Source organism: Melitaea cinxia, chromosome 6, assembly GCF_905220565.1.
Source record: "Melitaea cinxia chromosome 6, ilMelCinx1.1, whole genome shotgun sequence".
NCBI lineage: Eukaryota > Metazoa > Arthropoda > Insecta > Lepidoptera > Nymphalidae > Melitaea > Melitaea cinxia.
Genome location: NC_059399.1, coordinates 7003090 through 7023660, shown reverse-complemented (window position 1 = coordinate 7023660; position 20571 = coordinate 7003090). Strand labels below are relative to the sequence as shown.

Here is a 20571-nt window from a genome sequence, read left to right as displayed (position 1 = left end):
TCAAAACAAGATAATTGTGTGAAAGCTTCGAGAATGGAAGCCCGGAACGAAAGCGAGATTCTTGTCGGACCTTAACTATACAAATAGTCTGGTAATTGAGAAGGCTCTTACCTACTGATTTTGTTTTCGTAGCAGTTTTTACGTAATCTAATTCAGATTCTACGATAAAAATTATAAATTTTTTTTTATTGTTTTTCATTTCTCAGAAAACTCTTCTTTTTCTTTTAAAAAGTAAGTCAATTATTTTGTTACATTTATCACAACAGGTGTTTGAAAATTAATTCAATTTGATTAAAAAACTAACTGTACGATTATTTTAACAATTGTTATTATGTAGAACATAAAAATGATTTATAGTTAATTTCGTGGCAATAAACACTACTATGTAGTGCCATGATACTAGTAGATCCTGTTACGATATTCATCGTCCATGATCTCAGTTCCGTGTTGGTAAAGGATGCACAGCAAAGGTTACACAGAGGTTTTGCTGCGTCGACATTTACTTCTAAGTTATTTCTTGATCATTATTAAGTGTCCAGTCTTAATAATAGAGTACATTCAATCTATGATGCAATTTTATAAAAGTAGGTACACATTCATTTTTAAGAAGTAAATCTTCAAAATTAATTAGAATATCTAATATATAAAATTCTTGTGTCGCGGTGTTTGTAGTTAAACTCCTCCGAAACGGCTTGACCGATGCTCATGAAATTTTGTGTGCATATTGGGTAGGTCTGAGAATCGAACAACATCTATTTTTCATCGCCCTAAATGTGGGGGTAGCCCACCCGTAAAGTTTTTTTAATTTTTAGATAATTTTTTTTTTTTTTATGATACAACAATAAAAAATACACACAACCCTAAATTTTCAACCATCTACGATCAACACCTATATTTTATTTGTTAATCATAAACTTTAATTTTTTTGCAAGATTTTTATTTTTATTATGTCATGACTTAGAATTAAAAAAAATTCTATTAAGTAAATCCCCGCTTAATAATCACACTTATAGTAGATAGTTTAATGGCAAAACAACGTTTGCCGGGTCAGCTAGTTTAACTATAAATTAATCCTTTAAAAAAGCTTTTCACAGTTACATAATCTAACATGAGATTTTTGACATACATAGTAGAATATGTGTATGACTCAGAACAAAAGTAAATATTTTTGAATGTGTAACCGTAATCGTAACGTGTAAACTGTAATCTATAATAAAATTCGTGTTTAGTATCTACAGCTCTATTTCGATTTTATCAAGTAACCGGGTACAAAAATAACACTGTACTTTTACCTTGATTTCTGGCGGGGTGTTATTATTGTCATAAAAAGAATATAACCACATATAAATTCACTTCATTTTATTTACGCCGGTAACTCGATTTATTTTACTATGGTGCGTTTTATGTGAATAACAGGGTTAAAAAAATGTCAGATGTTACTTCCGACCACGTAGGCAGTCCGAAAGTAACACGTTGTTGATCGAAAGTAACAAGAAGAAGGGGTTGCTAATGAAAACATATAAGATTAACAAATTATTTATTTAAAGCTTTTTTCTTCATAACACAAACAAACTTCGGCATTTTAAATGTTCAAAAATTATGTCATTTGGTCGACTATTGCTAAAAGTTTCTGAACAGACGACACAGAAGCAATCGTCGTTGTCAGATTTATTTTCCTTGTCTTTGGGTACCTTCTTTTTCTTTTTTCCTTTTCTCTTTCCTTTTGGAGATAACAATTCCCTCTTACCTTCTCCAGTATCGGTTTGCAGTACCGTTTTCTAGGCTTTCTTTCGTTGTTGATAATCTTGTCCAATTCAGTTTTTTTCAGGCGTAACCGTCAGTATTGCAGTCTTACGTTTTTTACGACCTTTATTTGTTTCACTCCTCAGACCCGCTTGTGGTAAAGGTCTAAGATCTTTAGGTGTGAAATGAAATGGCTAGGCAGAATTTGCTCGTTGTAGCCCGCTAGTTCCTGACACTGGTGATTTGGATCTTTGATCAAAAATTGAGTTAGCTAACAGAGAATCGGTAGTAGTAATAGTAGTCAGTAGTTTCTCGTGCAGTAGTTCTTACGCGTTGTCTTGGCATTCTGTTGAAGTAAAGACACAAATATTATGTAGGTAATTCAATCATTACGGAGACAAAAATTACTTTTGTACTCATAGGGCTATGATACTTTTGTACCCTTACTGATTTTTGTTAAAACGTGTAATATAACCTTAAAACGGAACGTGCTAGACAAAAACGAATTGAAACAATGTACAATCAATTTAATCAAAAATGTACGTACAGTGCCTACGGGTAAGTGACCATGAAACCTACAATAAAAAGATACTAACCGAACAAATTAGTTTTTAAAATATAATAATACTAAGTAGCTGTTATAAATTTACCGAAGTAACAATCCTAGTTTGCTTTTTATGTTTATATTCTCTGATTGTCTATATTGATTTCGGAAGTGTATTGTATCTATAGTCTATATTCTACTGTTGTTTTATTAATATCATTTGATAACATATCCCTCCAATAAATTTCTTATTTTTACAAAATTTACGTAGGTATATATATATATATATATATATATATATATATATATATATATATTATTACTTTAATTCATGTTTGAAATTATCTAAGCTAAAACTGTATGTAGGTATTATTTCATTGTTTAACCTGAAATAAACGAAAGATTACTAAATTCAAATAAGCTAGGTGACATTGTTTAATCTGAGTGCGTTTTGTTCCCAAAGAAGTTCTCACGTAAATCGTCAGAGGCATATTCAAACTATTATAAGATTAGTTTCACCCCTGCCGTGAATGATCCGCCTCCATGCTTCAAATAATAACACGTTTATCAATAGGCGTTACACAATTGAAAATTGGGATACAGTAGGTTAAAGGTTACTTTTTTATTTCAAAGATGTAATAAAGTAATAAATTTATCTGTCAAGTTTAGAATATAATTGAATATACCATATTATATTCGTATAAAATAATGTATTATTAAATAAAAAGTATGTTTTTAATGTAATGCCAATGTCACTTAATTTAGACTGAGAAATTCCGTGTACTGTGTGTCAGTTGCAATTGCAAATGCATTCAGAGTTTGCCATAATTCCTTAATTAAGACTATCGTTGTGGATTTTATAATGAAGGCTCTACCGGCATTGACACGGATGACATTTGTCGCGCTTTTGATTGTGAATAGTTATGATTACAGACAATTTGCGAATATCTGAGCTATTTTCGTTAAAATTGTTCATAATATTGTCGTAGATTGCGACCAACGACTATATTTCTGCAGTAACAAATTGCAAAACTGCGACAAACAACTTTTTTACACAAGTGGTGCACATATTCATTCCAAAACAATGAATGCTATGGGAAACTTTTAGCGGGTACACACAATAATTGTTCGCGGTTTTAATCTAAATTATTGAGAAATCGCCTGCGTTCAAAGTGGATTTTATCTTTAAATGTTCGCGTCTTAGAGTAAAACATTATTAGCATTTGTCTTTTACGGCCGAACCCAATATTCAATCTATCTCTGGTTATGTCCTACTAGAGACAGAAATATCTATCTATCATTCATTTTACTGACCCAATAAACTTGTCGACGATAGGCAATCCTATCCTTCAAAGCTGTCTATCGACGAGAGGGAGGATAGCTTACCAGAGATAACAGTTCGTATGAAAATGACAGTGTAAGCGTCCCAATAATAATAGAGTTCTATCTGTCAGTAGCGTTGGTTATCTTTAGTAACAACAATATCCGATCTATAGTTTTCGGAGGATAACTAAGATTTATTAATTGAAAAAGTGTTTTCTTTGTTTAAAATAAAATTAATTTCGAGTGAAAAATAATGGCAGACTCAAGTTCAAGTAGCAGTTCAAGTGATATTGCTCTTTTGCAACAGTTAATTGAATAAAAATAATAAGTTTCTTGTGAAATAATACTTACTTTACTCATCTTGTGAATAAAACAAAAAATTTGGTGAATGATTGTATAATTTGCAATGATTTGTATAATTTGAATTTTGATTTGTAAAAAAAAACAAAATATACAAACGAAACGACGATTCAATAAAGCGTAATGGCGTCGTAGCGTCTTTTCGTGTCGTGTTAAAACGTTCCGTTACTAGATTTACCATGGATTCCATATTAAAATAATATCATTTATTATAAATTAAAAAGTCTATGTAAAAATTAATTTGTCCATATTTTTATAAAACAAGATTACTTTAATATGAATAAAATTTGTATGACAAATTTAAATACTACAAAACATCTGTGTAACATAACTGAGGCCGTCTGTGACGCTACGTATACTGGAATGTAAGGAAGAGCTCAGGTAGCCGGTCTATCTACAGCTAACTGGAGATAGTAGTCCCCTATGCGAATTATTGGGACAACTACAAAGGATAGATAGTTAGTTATTAGCAGTCGATGATAACTACCTATCTCTATCTTTAGATTGAATATTGGGCCGATAGTCAAACCGCAGTATTAAATGCGTCCGGTAAGATTTTAAAGAAATGTACTGTTTATGTTTCTATATGAGTTAAATATCGTTTTTTAATTGTCATATAACATGTATTTTGTATTTATAATGTACCTATTTCAAATAAAACTAAATTAAAGAAGAATAACCTACTGTCTTCTTTTGAACTGTACATTTCATATAAATAGGTAAGAATCTACATGTAACATATGGTTTTAATTTCGTCACTAATGAATAAATAACAATAGATCACAAGAGGTTATTGAGGAATCGTTGCACCAATTCAGATACCTTCGAGATACCTTCGTCCGCAGAATTCGCGTAGCGTGAAGAACATTTGGTTCACGGCCATTATAAACATCGCTTGGAAAATAGCGTTATGGATGCCAATATGGTTATGGTATCAATGTTTCCGAAGCTTTGAGCATTCTTTGAAATAAAGCCTCATTTATCACCTTTGTTTCTTGATCTGAAGATTACTAATACCAATGGACCAAGATTTATATAAGATTATCAACCAATTGACAGGAATATTTTTATTTTGGTTTCTTTAAAAAAGGTTTTGGCTCAACATTAAAGAAAAATTTAATCAAAGACACGTATATTTTAGAATTATAAGTTTTAACTGTCACTATAATAAATAATTACGTACTTGAGTTGACTAGCTTTTTTTCCTTTGTCCTGTGGTACGTAATTTGATAAGACGTAAGTGCTCATGTTACTTAACTTAAATAATAGTTATTGAAAATTAACGACTAAAATTATTTATTTTTGAGGAGCGATAAATAGTGTAATTTTCCCATTTACATATATTACGTTTTAAGTTAATGCATTTATAATTTACTGTGGTGTCACAACGTTGGTTTACACTTTTGTGCATGTTCCGCGTGTGTTAATGACTAACTTGTTTCGACTGCAAGTTACTTGCGTAAGAACTTGGCAAGTAGGAAGACGTCGCTTAGCTATAAAAGCTTACAACTAAGATTTAAGTAACACTTTTTTGTAATATTATTGACTCTTTCTATCTTCGTTTTTTTATAAACATAGCATGGACCAAGCCACGAGCATTAAACATATTTTGGTATATCAACGTATCACGATTTGAATCTGCACGTTTTGAATTTGTATACAGTAATCATAAGATAATCGATTGGTAACGATAATTTATTGTTTTACCTTCCTTTTGTTTCACTTAAAAATTCAAAAATAATATAGGAATATTATTATGTTTTATAGTCTACCAAACAGTTACAACATTTAATTCCAATATTATTTTGGCTAGCCGACTTGTGAAGTTCTGTTTTGAAGCTGTTTTTAGCATCATATTTTTTAATATATACCCGGGTTAAATGACTTTTTAACAAATAATTCCTAGCAGACACAAAGTCCAGAAATTCTCACGTTCTTACATACAAATTTTATAAAGCTATCAATACGTTCCACATCACTTAAGAAGTACAATATACGTGTTACGTGGATTTTAAGTGAATAGTCGCACATAAATACTTATTCTATGTGTAAACGAGCATTAACAAAGCACATTGTTACTAAGAGAATAGAAAGATAATCAAATTAAACATTTTTTGTCCTCATAAAATACTGTACAATGCCTTTTATAGTAAGTTAATTATAGTAGAATGAAAATTTGAGATGGAATATGAAATTTTTTAATACCTACATCATTTTTTTAAGTGTATTTGTAAAATTATTTACGATATCAACTTAGGATTTTACATTATAACATATTTGTATATACTAATCTTCAAAGATAATAAAATAAAAATATTAGTATATTATAATATCTTGTACACAATCAATTTCTTTGTGACTAGTTATTATTTAATTCAAATTTATTTTGATGACCAAGAAAAACGTCATTATCTTTGACTAGTTAACCAATTCCAAAAAAAGGAGGAGGTTCTCAATTCGATTGTATTTTTTTAAAATGTATGTTACTTCAAAACTTTTGACTGGGTGGGACTGATTTCGATAAAAAAAAAATCGAAAGGTGGTGCATGTCATTTGGTCCCATTTAAATTTATTTGAGATTTAACAACTACTTTTCGACTTATATGCGTTTTTACTTGACTATTTTTTCTTCGACCTACATTGTATTATACCGCATAACTTTTTACTGAGTGTACCGATTTTGATGATTTTTAATTTAGTCGAAAGCTGGTGTTTATCATGTGGTCACGCTTTTTAAGTAATCTTTGATGACGCGTATTTAATTGACTATTTTTACGTTCAGGTACGTTGTATTACTTGACGATGTAATTGAAGTCAGTTTTTTTTTCGTTTACGAGCAAACACAATTAGTTACGTGAGTATGTGTCTAAGTTTATTTTGACACTTCAATAAATTTTACCGTGAGTTATTATAAAAAAAATTAGACCATTATCTAGTATGTCGATTTTTGAAGGGAAAAAATTTAGATATCGGTTAAGTAGACCTCGATATTAGCACATTTAAACAAAAAAAAAATACCCCAGACGACGTTAGTGTAATTATATACTCATTAAAATAGATATAATCTTTTTTTATAGATATGCATACGACCTAAGCAATATTCATTAAATATAATGAAAAATGTTTCTAAAAACAGATTGTGTGTATACCGAAGAGAGGGTCAGCCTTGTGTTTACACATGAGCGATGGAATAAAACAGCCGTCGGATGCTACAATTAATACTAAAAATATGATTAATGTTATTCTCAATTATTGTACTCAAATTACTCGTAAGCTGTGGGAATCAGGCGATGATATGTATCGGAGTACAAATTGTGTTGCAAAACACGACCTTTGTTTAATTGTTTTTGTTACTCTGACAACTTTCATATGTGATTATTATCGAGCAGGAATGGAAAGTATATTTGCGGTAAGATAAATGTAGCATCTTCAATGTTAAACTTATTTGCCTATAATCATTACTAAGTATAATAATTAAGAAAATTGACTTAATGAAACGTATTAAATTATATATATTTGTTATTAAATTTTACTTTTATAAAAAGGAAAAAAATAACTTAAAATATACTCTACAAAGTCAAACGACAAAATGTAAAGTAGATATCTCCTACTTAGTTGTATAATTTTCGGAAGCTGTTTAAATTGTAAAGATATAACTAGTTTTTAATTCTGCTGAACGTATGAATAAATAAGCAATTATTAACGAAAACCGACGAGTTCGTTTCATCTTTCGTTAACTTGACATATAATATTATTAGATACATGATAACATTAGTAAATGTGAGAAAAAAACGTAATGGTATAAGTCACCAAAGAACGTAAGGTTGAGAAATCTTCACCCGCATGGAATGTGAGCATCCTCAGCTAAAGGTCAAAGCGAGGCCGCGACGGCACAAAGGTAGGTAGTAGCAAAACATACAATAGCAATATTACAATTAAGTAGAAGGTGAACTGTGGGTATTGTAGCGGCTTGCGTGAACGCTCTTAGCACTAAAATAGAAATTAAATGTTAATTTGTTGAAAACCGACCATCGTCACTATACTACTGCCTTTATTCTTTTAAAATTACATAAGATTAATATGGAAAAAAGTGCAATATCAAGGGTTTTTCTTTAGTTCTAGAAATATGACATTATATTATATATACACTCACGCAATCGGTAACGTTTCTATACAAATAAATAAAATTGGAGTGTCTGTTTGTAATATCAAAATAACCGCTTTTTACTAAATGCATATGGATGTATACACAGTACATATACCAAAATAACACCTTTTACAATTTTTGCCTGTCTGTCTGTTTATTTGTTCCGGCTAATCTCTGATCTGATCGGCTGGACTGATTTTGACGGGACTTTCACTGGCAGATAACTGATATAGTAGGGGTAACTTAGGCTACTTTTATTTTAGAAATTTATTTATTTTATAACACTGCGAGCTGAGCAATAACTTTTTTGTTAAATTCAACGCGGACAGAGTCGCGGGCACAGCTAATCTCTAATATACTCTGTAATACTTATTGTTAGTACACCAGTTATGTAACGAAATTATAATGAGCAATGAAATAGCGGTCAAGACATATATACATACATATACATATACTGTTTGATGACCCGAGATAACAACACTAGCGATGGTATCACCTTGCTTAAAAACCGTATAAAGTAATTAATGTCTTCAATTTATTACATAATTTAATATTAGGTATATTTAAATTTTTTATGTTATATAATGTGACTAAAACTATTTCAAAATATCAATTGTATGTGTACTGATCTCTCCATCGTTTCGAAATCGTTAAATTAAAGGCTTTACTAACGAATAACCTTTGACATTAGAATTGCCAAACAAAATAACAAAAACCCACCTTCGTCGTCGCTTTGCAATTCACCACCACCAATGAGTACTCCAAGAACTAACGAAATTGACAAATTTTTGGTGTTTCTTCGTTAGCCTTAAATAAACATTGTAGTAATATATATTTAAAATAGACGCCGCGTTGGCGCAACGGTCACAGCTATGGATTATACCTGTTGCGCTGGTGGTTGCGAGTTCGATCCCCGCACATGACAAACTTTTGTATCGGCCGTACAGGTGTTTGCCGTGGTCTGGGTGTTTGTGCAGTCCTTGTGGGTCTCCCCACCGTACCTCGGAGAGCACGTCAACCGTCGGTCCCGGTTGTTATCATGTACACCTGATAGCGATCGTTACTCATAGTAGGGAATATATCCGCCAACCCGTATAGCAGCGTGGTGGATTAAGCTCTGATCCTTCTCCTACATGGGGACAGAGGCCTATGCCCAGTAGTGGGATATTACAGGCTGAAGCGTAAAGCGTATATTTAAAATAAATATTACGATTTGCAATATTTGTAATATAATAATGGGAAACAATTACTTTGATTCAATTTTGTTATTTCATAGCTATAACACGTGGTTCAATAAGTCCCGAGACAAAGTACTAAAAAAAGGTCTTTTTTATAAAATTAATTTTTATTCATCAACATAGTCTCCTCGATACAGTCCCTCCAACGCTTTTCTAACTTTTCTATCCCATGTGTGTAGAACGATTTGTCTTTGGCTTCAAAATAAGCCTCCGTTGCTGCGATAACTTCACTATTTGAGTCAAATTTCTTACCCTGAAGCATTTTTTTGAGGTCTGCAAACAGCCAGTAATCGCTGGGGGCCAAGTCTGGCGAATAAGGGGGATGAGGAAGCAATTCGAAGCCCAATTCGTTAATTTTAGCCATCGTTCTCACGGACTTGTGACAAGGCGCGTTGTCCTGGTGAAACACCACTTTCTTTTTGTTCATGTGAGGCCGTTTATCCGCAATTTCGTACTTCAATCGCTCCAATAAGCACATGTAATAGTCACTATTTATATTTTGCCCCTTTTCAAGGTAGTCGATGAAAAGTATTCCATGCGCATTCCAAAATATAGACGCCATAACCTTACCGGCCGATTTCTGAGTCTTTGGACGCTTCGGGCGGCTTTCATTAGCCGCTCTCCACTCCGCTGCCTGCCGATTGGATTCCGGAGTGAAATGGTATATCCAGGTTTCATCCATTGTTACATACCGACGTAAAAAATCCTTTTTATTATGATTCATCAGCGCCAATCATCGCTCTGAATCATTGATACGTTGTTCCTTTTGATTAGTTGTAAGCAAACGCGGCACCCACTTAGAAAAAAGCTTTTTCATGGCCAAATTTTTATGTAAAATAGTGAAAACACTACCAGCTGAAATCTTCACTATCTCGGCTATCTCTCGCACTTTTACCTTCCGATCTTCCAATACGATTTTGAGGACTTGGTTAATATTTTGTTGAGTCACTGCTTCATTTGGACGACCTGAGCGTTCCCCATCATTGGTGTCCATGCGACCGCGTTTGAAGTCGGCATACCACCGACAAATGGTTGCTTTAGAGGGAGCTGATCCTGCATAACATTTTATAAGCCATTGCTGTGCTTCAACGGTATTTTTTCCCATTAAAAAACAATGTTTTATCAACACGCGAAACTCGTTTTTTTCCATTGTATCGAAATTACAACCGTAGCGTCACTTAAATGTTTCAAAATCAATAATTTTATTGTTCCATTTTTAAAAATTTGACACATATTCTTGTATTGATAGCCAGTACTTTTTAATAATCAAAAGAGTTTTTAATATATGCGCCATTTCCAGGTTAGTCTCGGGACTTATTGAACGATCTAGTATATTATATCAAATCAGGAGATAAAAAGGGCCGGTCCTTAATAAACTCCATCTAAACAAATATCGCGCAGTTCGTGTACTCTTTTTCTAGTAACCAATTACAGAAGTGCTCAATATTTATTATATAACTACCGGTGCCCGCGACTTCGTCTAAAAATTCAGTTCGCAGAGTTATAAAATAAAAAAAATTCTAAATTAAAAGTAGCCTAAGTTTCTACTTTATAAGTATTAATTACATTTTGATTATTAAACAAAAAATAAAATAAAATAAGGATAAATAAAGATATTTATCTTTTAACCTTTTGCTGCAGTGATTCTATATTTGTTTTTTCCAGACTGTGACTAAAGAAAGTATAGTACATAATTAAGACCAAGGGCTAAGACTGAAAAAATTACTCATTATTAGTATTTTTTTTATTTTTCTAGCGAAAAAATAAAAATGTTTTAACTTATATACGTTTCCTAAGACTATAAGGACAACGACTTCAATTTATATAAATTTCCCTTATATCATACGAAAATATGCCGTGTGGTGCCGGGCGAATAGAATAGCACCACCCCCTTTCTTCCCACGGGGGTCGTAAAAGGCGACCGAGGGATAAACCTGGGTCAAAATCATCATAGTCATGGAGAAGGAAAGCTTCATTTGAAACCCAGAATGAGGTATCCGTCAAGCATTCGTGGCATAGCTCTAAAATGCGAAAGAGTTCTGCAGCCGAACTGGCTCCACACGTATCGAACTCGTCGTTCCTGTGGGCCTAGCCTAGCCAGTGAGGTTGACAGTGACGCAGAGCTTAGGCAACTCTGCGTTTTCCTGTAGAGTCCTAGGCGACACAGTGTCTGTCTGAGACTGTCTAAATCGTCTGCAATAGACGGACTAAGGCCAATAATGATGAATCGAAAACCACGAACTTAGCAGTAGCTAAACGCCATTGCCTCTTAAAGGTCAGACTTTCTGATACGCAATGCTTAAAAAGCTTGCATTGCAATTATGGACCATAGACAAGCTTTTAAAAACATTTTTTTAGTAGTAACTCGCCAGAAGTATCTTGTTTTTTTTTGTTTTTTTTTATAATATTTTCTTTTCTAATGGAAATGGTATATTTGATAATTATGTTTGTAAACAAACTTTCCAAAGTTAATTTATAAGTATTTCCAAAATCTCGGTACTTATTAGACACAATGACCTTGTAAGGTACATTTTAAACGGAGGACGTCACAGAAAGGTCGGGGGAGATTTGGATAGTTAAAAAAATAAATATCTTTACCAAGGTTACGATTACACAATGAGTCACGGAGTCATCGTTTAAAAACTTAAATATTTGTAGACTTATAACAAAATGTTCAACAGTTGCATGTAATTATTAACAAAATGTAAGTTTTGTTGCTAAAACTACTACTTATCTTGTAGGATTAAGTTTGCAATTGTCGTATTTTATATAATTATTTTTAACGGTATTAGAGTACATCTATTAATACAAAATACTACAAAATATTAAATAATTTTTAATTACTATACCATTAACATAGATCAAGTAAAAAAAGGTAGATAACGCACCTAGAACAGAAAACTGAAGCCACTTTTTTAAAGATGTGTGAGTGAGTGAAGTGTTGACACCTTTTAAAAAAAGTCCCTAAAATTTTTATTAAACAATTAATTTAATATAGGTAAAATTGGTATGTGAAAATAAAAACCTGTTTATAGTTTTAAATAAATTTACTAAAAATAAAACAAAAAATCGGTAGAATAATAAAAAAATATATTCGTAAGATAATCGTATGAATGGACACTTCCTATCCCCTCTGTTTATCTCTTTTCAGTTTGCAGTCGGTTCTTTTTTAACTATTTTTCTTAAACCTAGAATCCTTTATGTTGTATAAGTTTTTTAAATTTTTGTCGTTTAGAACTCAGAGTCATCGTCATTGTTTGCATTTTACTAATATGATGTAGTTTTATGTTCAAATATTTTTCAATCACTAATCGTATTAAATTCACTTTATGCGCATGTCCAACATAATCGTGGTCATTTTCTCAGTCTTACAGCCGCTACCCATTCACCTCTTATTAAAATATTCGTTGGAAACCTAAAACCATGAAATTTGATAGTAAAATATGGGTACCTAGTTTACTCAAAAATTGTAAAAAGTTAAAACATAAAACAAACGAGTTAATAATTCATAAATATATTTTGATTTTTTTATTTTCAATTTATGTAACATAAAATAACACGAGAAAAAAAACAATAACTATGTCTACTTTTTACATAATTATTTTTCTGATTGCGTACAATTTACTTACCCACATTTTGGGGTATTGAAAAAAAGAACTACTGGCAACACTCCCACGGTACATCATTTCGTGACATTGAAATTATAAGTTCCGAATAACCTCAATATTATTTTGGAATAACAATAAATTTAAAGTTTTATATGTACTTACGTGTGAAACGATATTCCTTCAGATTTTTTGTTTACTTTGGATTTGTTTTTGCACCATTTAATCACACAAGACGGCATTTTATAAGCAAAGTTACTGTATGAAGCCTCGTGACATACTAACGAAAATGAGCGTAGTTTGACGCATATGTGTGCGTGAGCGCGTGTATTTACTTGAAGGAGCCGAGTTTTGTGGCTTCACTAACAACAAAGGCCGCGCATTATCTACTTTTTTTTACTATATCTATGACCATTAACGACTCATATTTACAAAATATTTAGTTTGCAGATAGGTATATACTCGTAGAACGCGTAATATAAAGCACTAAAACCTATAGTAATTGATTATGCACATAAATTCTATACAGTGGAATGGGTACGAGTATGATGTAAATATACAAGACTTATGTAGTAGTGATAGTTATGTTTATTCAGTAGATAATAGCTAAGTACATAATTTTAAATTTACTTTTTGAAGTAAAACTTCTTTACACGCGCTTGACTTGGGAAGTAAGCTGGTGAATGCGTGACGAGAGCGTTACGAAAAGTGTGATCGGGTGAGACGAACGGAAGTTGAGAGGGAGACATACGTTAGTGAAGATAGAATGAGAGAAAGCGAGAGTTATGTTTCGTAAGATTTACTTCAGTCGTGTGGTCTAAAGCACACTTTTTTATTGTAGACAGGTTTCAATTTTATTTTATGAACAATTAAATACGTTTTAAATATTATTTTTATTAAAGATCACTTCTTCAACAACCCTTATATAGTAAACCGTATCTCGCCTTGCTGATTAGAAAGGTAAAAATTTTCTTCGAAGATTTTAAAAGGGATTAGCCTAAATAAAACCCTTTTATATGGTCATAGGCTAATTATATTACTACTAAGAAAACACTAATTTGTTTAAAATACTATGTACATTTATAGCGTAACTAAGTCAAAGAAGAAAAAAGTTGTTTCAAAATAATCATCTAATTAACATCTACTAAAACAGAAGCATTAAAAGTATTCACTTTAATTGAATAGGAAGAGCAATTCGTTTTGAATATTAATTAAAATATTACGAAGACGGAAAAACCTCCATACACTAATTAGTAGTACAATTATATTGTTAACAATTTAGTTATTTTTTTAATTAAAGTTATTATTTAACAATGAATGATATTAGGATTTCTGTTATAAAACCTCATACAAAAGATTTCAACGACACGATATATGTATAAGTTTTTTTTTTGTATTTTTTTTAATATTTGTAAGTATATTTTTATTATGTAATATTTATATTTCATTATTAACAATATTATGTAATGTTTAAACTAGTACACGTATACATCGTGTATGTCTTAGTACATATTTTTTATTGGAAAATAGTGAAAATGATAAACCGACTCAGTTTAGGCAGATCCTCTCAAACCTTTTCATATGTCTTACAAACTTCTACTGTATATACAAAAGGAAACAATGAACAGGTGTTAAATGTTATAAATGATTATATTTACACCTGTAAGACTTACGCATCACGTTGTATTTCGGTTCACGTCGCTTTAGCCTATCGCAGTCCGTTGTACGTATTTGTTTTTTATTCACTCTTTAATATAATAATAGAAATAGCATATAATTCATTGAAATGAATGTATATTCATATTGAAATGAATGTATATTATATTGTAGTTATTTTTATGTAACTCATTAGTTTTTATAAACGACATTCAGAATTATTACTAATTCGTAGCCGCAAGCTTATTGGTGATGAAATTATATGAGCAAATCAATGATAATATCATACTTTTTTCCCTCATAACTATCATTTTGACTAAAGTAATACTTAGAATTCTATTTCTTTTATAACAAGTAATAACAGAATTATATATGTACTTATTATAACTCGTTAATCTGTAATATAATAGCACACATCCATATAGGATATGTCATACTTAAAGTCCTTGTTTTGTATGACAGATGTAATTATTATTATTTCTCATTCTGTCTAGGCTATTTGAAACCGCAACGACATTGTGCTCAATAAATGATATTCAAGTGAATCTTTTGTTACTGATATCTTCTGATACTGAGACTATTTCACACATGATTGATAATTGGTATTCGTTCTAATATCCAATGACAGAGGTCATCATTATTAACTGGTAAGTAGGGATAAGAAGAGATTGAAGTTTCTGCGATTGCCTCAAGGAGCAAGAATGCAACACTCACACAGAAGTTTTTATGTATACCTAGGTAATGTATTACACATTTCGTATCGTAAACAAGAAGTCAAAATATAGGAGAGGCCATTATAATGATATAAGCTAGTACGAATGTTCGGTTAACATCTGCTGTTATAGCCTCTCTCCAACTCTAACGATCTCGTAACACAACGATGGCTTGACTGACTTTTGATAAGACTACTCAAGTTTTATTCTTAAGTTGATATATAGTAAATGTGTAATATTTACTATACCACCTACTGTTTAAAAATATAATGTTGAAGTTAACCCTGCGTTCCGAAATGCGATGAAATCGATTACAGCGATCACAGAACCGTTCCATTTTATCGTGAGCGTGCCATCGAATGCTCACGTGACGTCACTGCTGACGTCATTACATCCGCCATATTGCGCTTACAATGATTTTGCCTCGGGCGTAATCGTTGTGAGTCTTCTGTCACTTTTGACATTTCTTGTCGGTTGTCTACTGACTAATAACTAATTGAACAACAACAAAAAATGGAAACAAGAACAACGCATATTATTTCAGTTCACGATGAGGGTACATGGAGAATAATTCAACTGTGTTTAAATGAACAAGATGTTGAACAAGCGCAAAGAGGTAAAAATTAACTGATATCGGGATATTTGACTATATTGGCCGTCCGAATATTTATTTATTTATTTATTCACTGGTACACAAAACAGAATACAATTAATACACTTTTAAATAACAATGTAAAAGTGTATTAGTAAAATTCCTCCTCTAGTGGGCAAAAATCGCTGTCGGAATCCTCTAATAACAAAAGTAATTGAGTTTCTTCTTCTTCCTCCATTTCCTGTGCGTGCGTAGTCATCTCTCAGTGTCCCGAGTAGAAATTTTTTCGTCTTCCCTAGAAGGACCGGATCAGGCATGCCTGATCAGGACTAGATAAGGCATGTAACGCAGACAATTGGTCTGGACCTGTTCAGGATGAGATGAGATTTTCTGATCGGGTCCAGATCAGGAAATCTCATCTCATCCTGATGAGCCGGTTCGGTCCGGTTCTTTTAAAAAACACGAATGTATATTCTTGAAAAAATTGTTAAACAAAAAAAAAGTGAATTGATATTATAAATATGTTACTCAACATAATTATTATGATATTTATTTCTGTTTATTTTTTCCAATGTATTATTTATTTATGTTTTTACTTTAAATATTAATTATTTTGATTTATTTTTATGTTATTAATTAATTATTATTATTAATTAAATTTTATTTATTAACTTCTAGTAATTAACTATTTCCTATTACTTACGACTGCTCCCCTGTGTAGAAATGGACTCCCTGCTAGACTGTCCTGATAACTGTATATATACAAAGTGCGCTTAAAAACATTAATTATTGCAAAGAGTAATAACTACGTTTAGTAGTATATTGTGGAATTTGTGGATTAATTTAATTTCGAAAAACTAACCTCAACAAACGTCAAACTGACAAAAAAAACAAACAATGCTCAAAGCGCTAAAAAGTGCATTCCGATTTGAACAGTGATTTGACACTAATTTTAATTCGGAACGGGCGATATCGACGAGATAGCTATAATCGATTTCATATTATTTCGGAATGCAGCCTAAGTTTATTAAAATATATATGCTCATGTTTGTTGTTGTTATTCATTTTGAGTTTTCAATATTTCAGAAATATCTCACGCGCTATGATCACGAGTGTATTCGGATAAAAATATACGCATATAGTAGATATCACGCTTTACATCTATACAAATAAATAAAATTGGAGTGTCTTATAACCACTTTTTCTAAGTGCAGATGGATATCTACACGGTACATACACCAAAATAACATTTTTCACAATTTTTTGTCTGTTTGTCTGTCTGTCTGTTTGTTCTGACTAATCTCTGAAACGGCTGGGCCGATTTTGGCGGAACTTCCACTGGCATATAACTGATTAAATAAGAAGTAACTTAGGCTACTTTTATTTTAAGAATTTATTTATTTTATAACGAACTGAACAATAACTTTTTGGTTAAACTTCACTATATCGTTGTTTAAGAAGCCGTGTTGTTCCTATAATGAATTAAGAAATATGTAGTCAATTAGTGAACATAAGATGTGTTTAACCTCATTGTTAGATAAAAGTGTTCAGCTAACAGCGGATTAAGTCAATTTAGTGAATGGTTATAACTTAAAAATCAATTAACATATTTTAGTGAAATCTAGATAACAAGGTACATATGTATATATGTATATACGTGTATAATATTTATGTATTACAAATAGGTTTTATATATTTAAAATAAACTATTAGTGATTGCATTTACAATATTGGTAAAATAAAATAAATTATTACATAATATAAAAGAGGGAAGTTTATTAATTCGTGCGTCTCATATGCTTACAAGCTTGTATATATGTTAAAAAAAAAAATGTTTTGTTTTTTTTTTTAATTATATTTTGCCCTATTCTGACGAATCGTAGCAAATCTTTCATACAAAAAATAATTCTTAGTAAAAAGTTTTTAATGAAAAGAAAGGTCTTGAACCCTTTTTTTACCGGTTTGATCTTGATGTTGTTTTTAAAAAAAAATAATAAATTGAGATACAAAAAGAAATATAAATGTAAATTTACGAAATACACTGGTGCTAGGATTGATAAAGTGTGAATGCGGAAAAGTTGTGAAATTAGAAGATAGCAAATACTAATGTATTTACATGTTACCAGTAACATAAACGCACGCGAATGAAGCAAAAGTAACCCTAGTCGTTTACATGCAACTAAAATTAATAGCTGCACATGCCTAAGCATAACATCTTAACTGATGACAATTTTGTCCACATTTATGTGAAAGTAAATATATGATTTATATAAATTATTTATATAATATAATACCTTTATATTTTTTACGTATCATAAAGAATATAACATGTACCCATATATATGTATTAACTAATTAAAAATGTATTTAATGTACCTTCAAGCTACGCTAGTTTTTTCCATAGATCTTGAATAAAAATGCGTGTGTCTTTTTTAGTTAATTTTGAAAATTATATAAATACTTCATAATTTGTCACGTAAGCTAAATTATATCTCACAAATTGTCAGAATTAAAATTTTAAACAAACAATTCCTGAACTTTGAAAGTCACGGGTACGATGAACAAGTATCTCATATAATAATTTTTACATAATTCATAGTCTTCAGCGCGACAAAGCTAGCCCTGCGGTCATCAACCCGCTTGCCCAGCATGGTAACTATGGGCAAAACACATGAGTTCACTCCATTTTTGGCGCGAACTTGTTGTGTAGACCTATGTCCAGCAGTGGACTGTAATAGGCTGAAATGATGATGATGATGAAAGTTTATAGTGTTAAAGTTTTGTATAATGATGTAATGAGTTTATATAAAGACAGTACTAAAGTTTTATACTATTTTAATGTAACTATTTAACGTACGTATTACGTACTTCTATTTCAGGTAAATTTAATGTGCCATTTATTGCTTATATTCCTAAAATTTACTTGTATAATTCTACTAAAGTAACGATTAAAATTGTTTAATGAATTTATACGAATTCAACACGTGTTTGAAGTAGGCGATACGTTGTGTGGGTACAGATACCTTTTAATCCTACGTTGTGATTCATGACATAGTTATATCGTAAAGTTTATAAGACGATGACTACTTATTGTTATAATATTTTTATTATGTTAAATATTTTTGATGACTATAAATTGGAGAAATTCAAATAAGAACGAATTATACTAGATTTTACTTTTAAAGTAAATTTATCATTTTTCACCGTTTGAAAAGACAATAGCCTTTCACGATCTTTATGACAGTGTTTATTTTGTCACGTTTGGAGTGTAAAGAGAGAAGCTTTAACTTTATACATAATATATGTATAATTGTTTTAGAAAAACTTAGTAACTATTAACGTATTTCTTGTAAACGTATACGTAGTAATGTTAGGTTAAGTTTGCAAATTGCCAAAATTCGTAAAATAAAAACAGATATAATTTTTGAAACTGAAAAAATCATGTTTTTCTCATTAATTCCTAGATCGATGACATTTTGAATAATTCATTAAAATATCCTCCATTGGTTGAACTTAATAAGAAGTTTCGAAATATAAATGCGTAATAATTGTTAAATAACTAGTATTAATCGCTTATTAATATATTTAAAAGCAAGAAAAATAAATAAATCTGGAGTAACAAAACCTCCAACTCTTTTAACCGACATCAAAAAAGGAGGATGATTTCAATTCGTCTGTTATTGTTTTTATGTGTACCTCGTAACTTTTTACTGAGTGTACCGCTTTTGATGATTCCGCTTTTTTTTTAAATTAAAAGTTGGTGCTTGATTGATTTGATTTAGATCTCACGAGTACTTTTTGAGTTATAGCTTATAATGTGTATTTAACTAGATAGTTATCTAGTCAACAAGTAGGTACTACAATGTAGATACATTTTAGTATTTGTCAGTGTATGTTGAAGTAGAGTTTTTTGTTTGCGACCAAACAAAATTATTATTTAGGTCACGTATACATATTTTGCAAAAGCAGAAGTCTAAGAAAATACTACAATAATTCTGTTGGTTTCAAATTAAGGTTTGTCAATGTTCTATTTACACAACAAGTTACGTGAGTCGTGTGCGCATTTTGTCTTCTTAACGAGATCGCACTCGCACGATTAGATAGCTTCTATATGATAAATATAATATGTTTGTATAAGGTTGTATAAAGGTGCACTTTGTGATTCTACGTTCTTCCTTTTATATATTATTCTTTAGACAGTAAAATACTTATAATACCCTACTGTCACATCTTCTTAATAATGATTTTAAAGTATTTGAGACTAAAAATTAAGGCACTGATTTTCCATAAAGCAGTAAATAGTTGTATTGTACAACTTGTTTATGTTCAAATTTTTTTCTGTAATAATGAGTACGGAAAAAATTTAAACATCCACAGTTTTTTTTAAAAAACCAAATTAAAAAAATGAGTATAGAAAAATTTGATTCTATATTATTTAAAGAAATAATACTAATACATTTTGTTCTAATTTTAAAAATGAAACAGTACAGCAGCATAAATAAAATGAAAGACTACTAAGCGCTCAGTAATCATTAAGGGAAGGTTAAATGTATAATAACTTACAAGAAATAGCTACACGTACTCTTCTAATATTAACACTATCAATACTTATTCGTATTATAAGAGCGTAACCTTTCACGGTGATCTCCG

General features: G+C 30.9%; 1 long non-coding RNA gene across 1 annotated transcript; it reads right to left on the bottom strand.

Moving 5' to 3' along the window:
- Positions 1–1520: 1520 nt before the first annotated feature.
- Positions 1521–20530, bottom strand: LOC123654605. The gene is made up of 2 exons (XR_006743255.1): positions 20485–20530; positions 1521–2089 (listed from the first exon to the last, which is right to left on the bottom strand). It is a non-coding gene; the product is annotated as an uncharacterized LOC123654605 (long non-coding RNA).
- Positions 20531–20571: the final 41 nt, after the last annotated feature.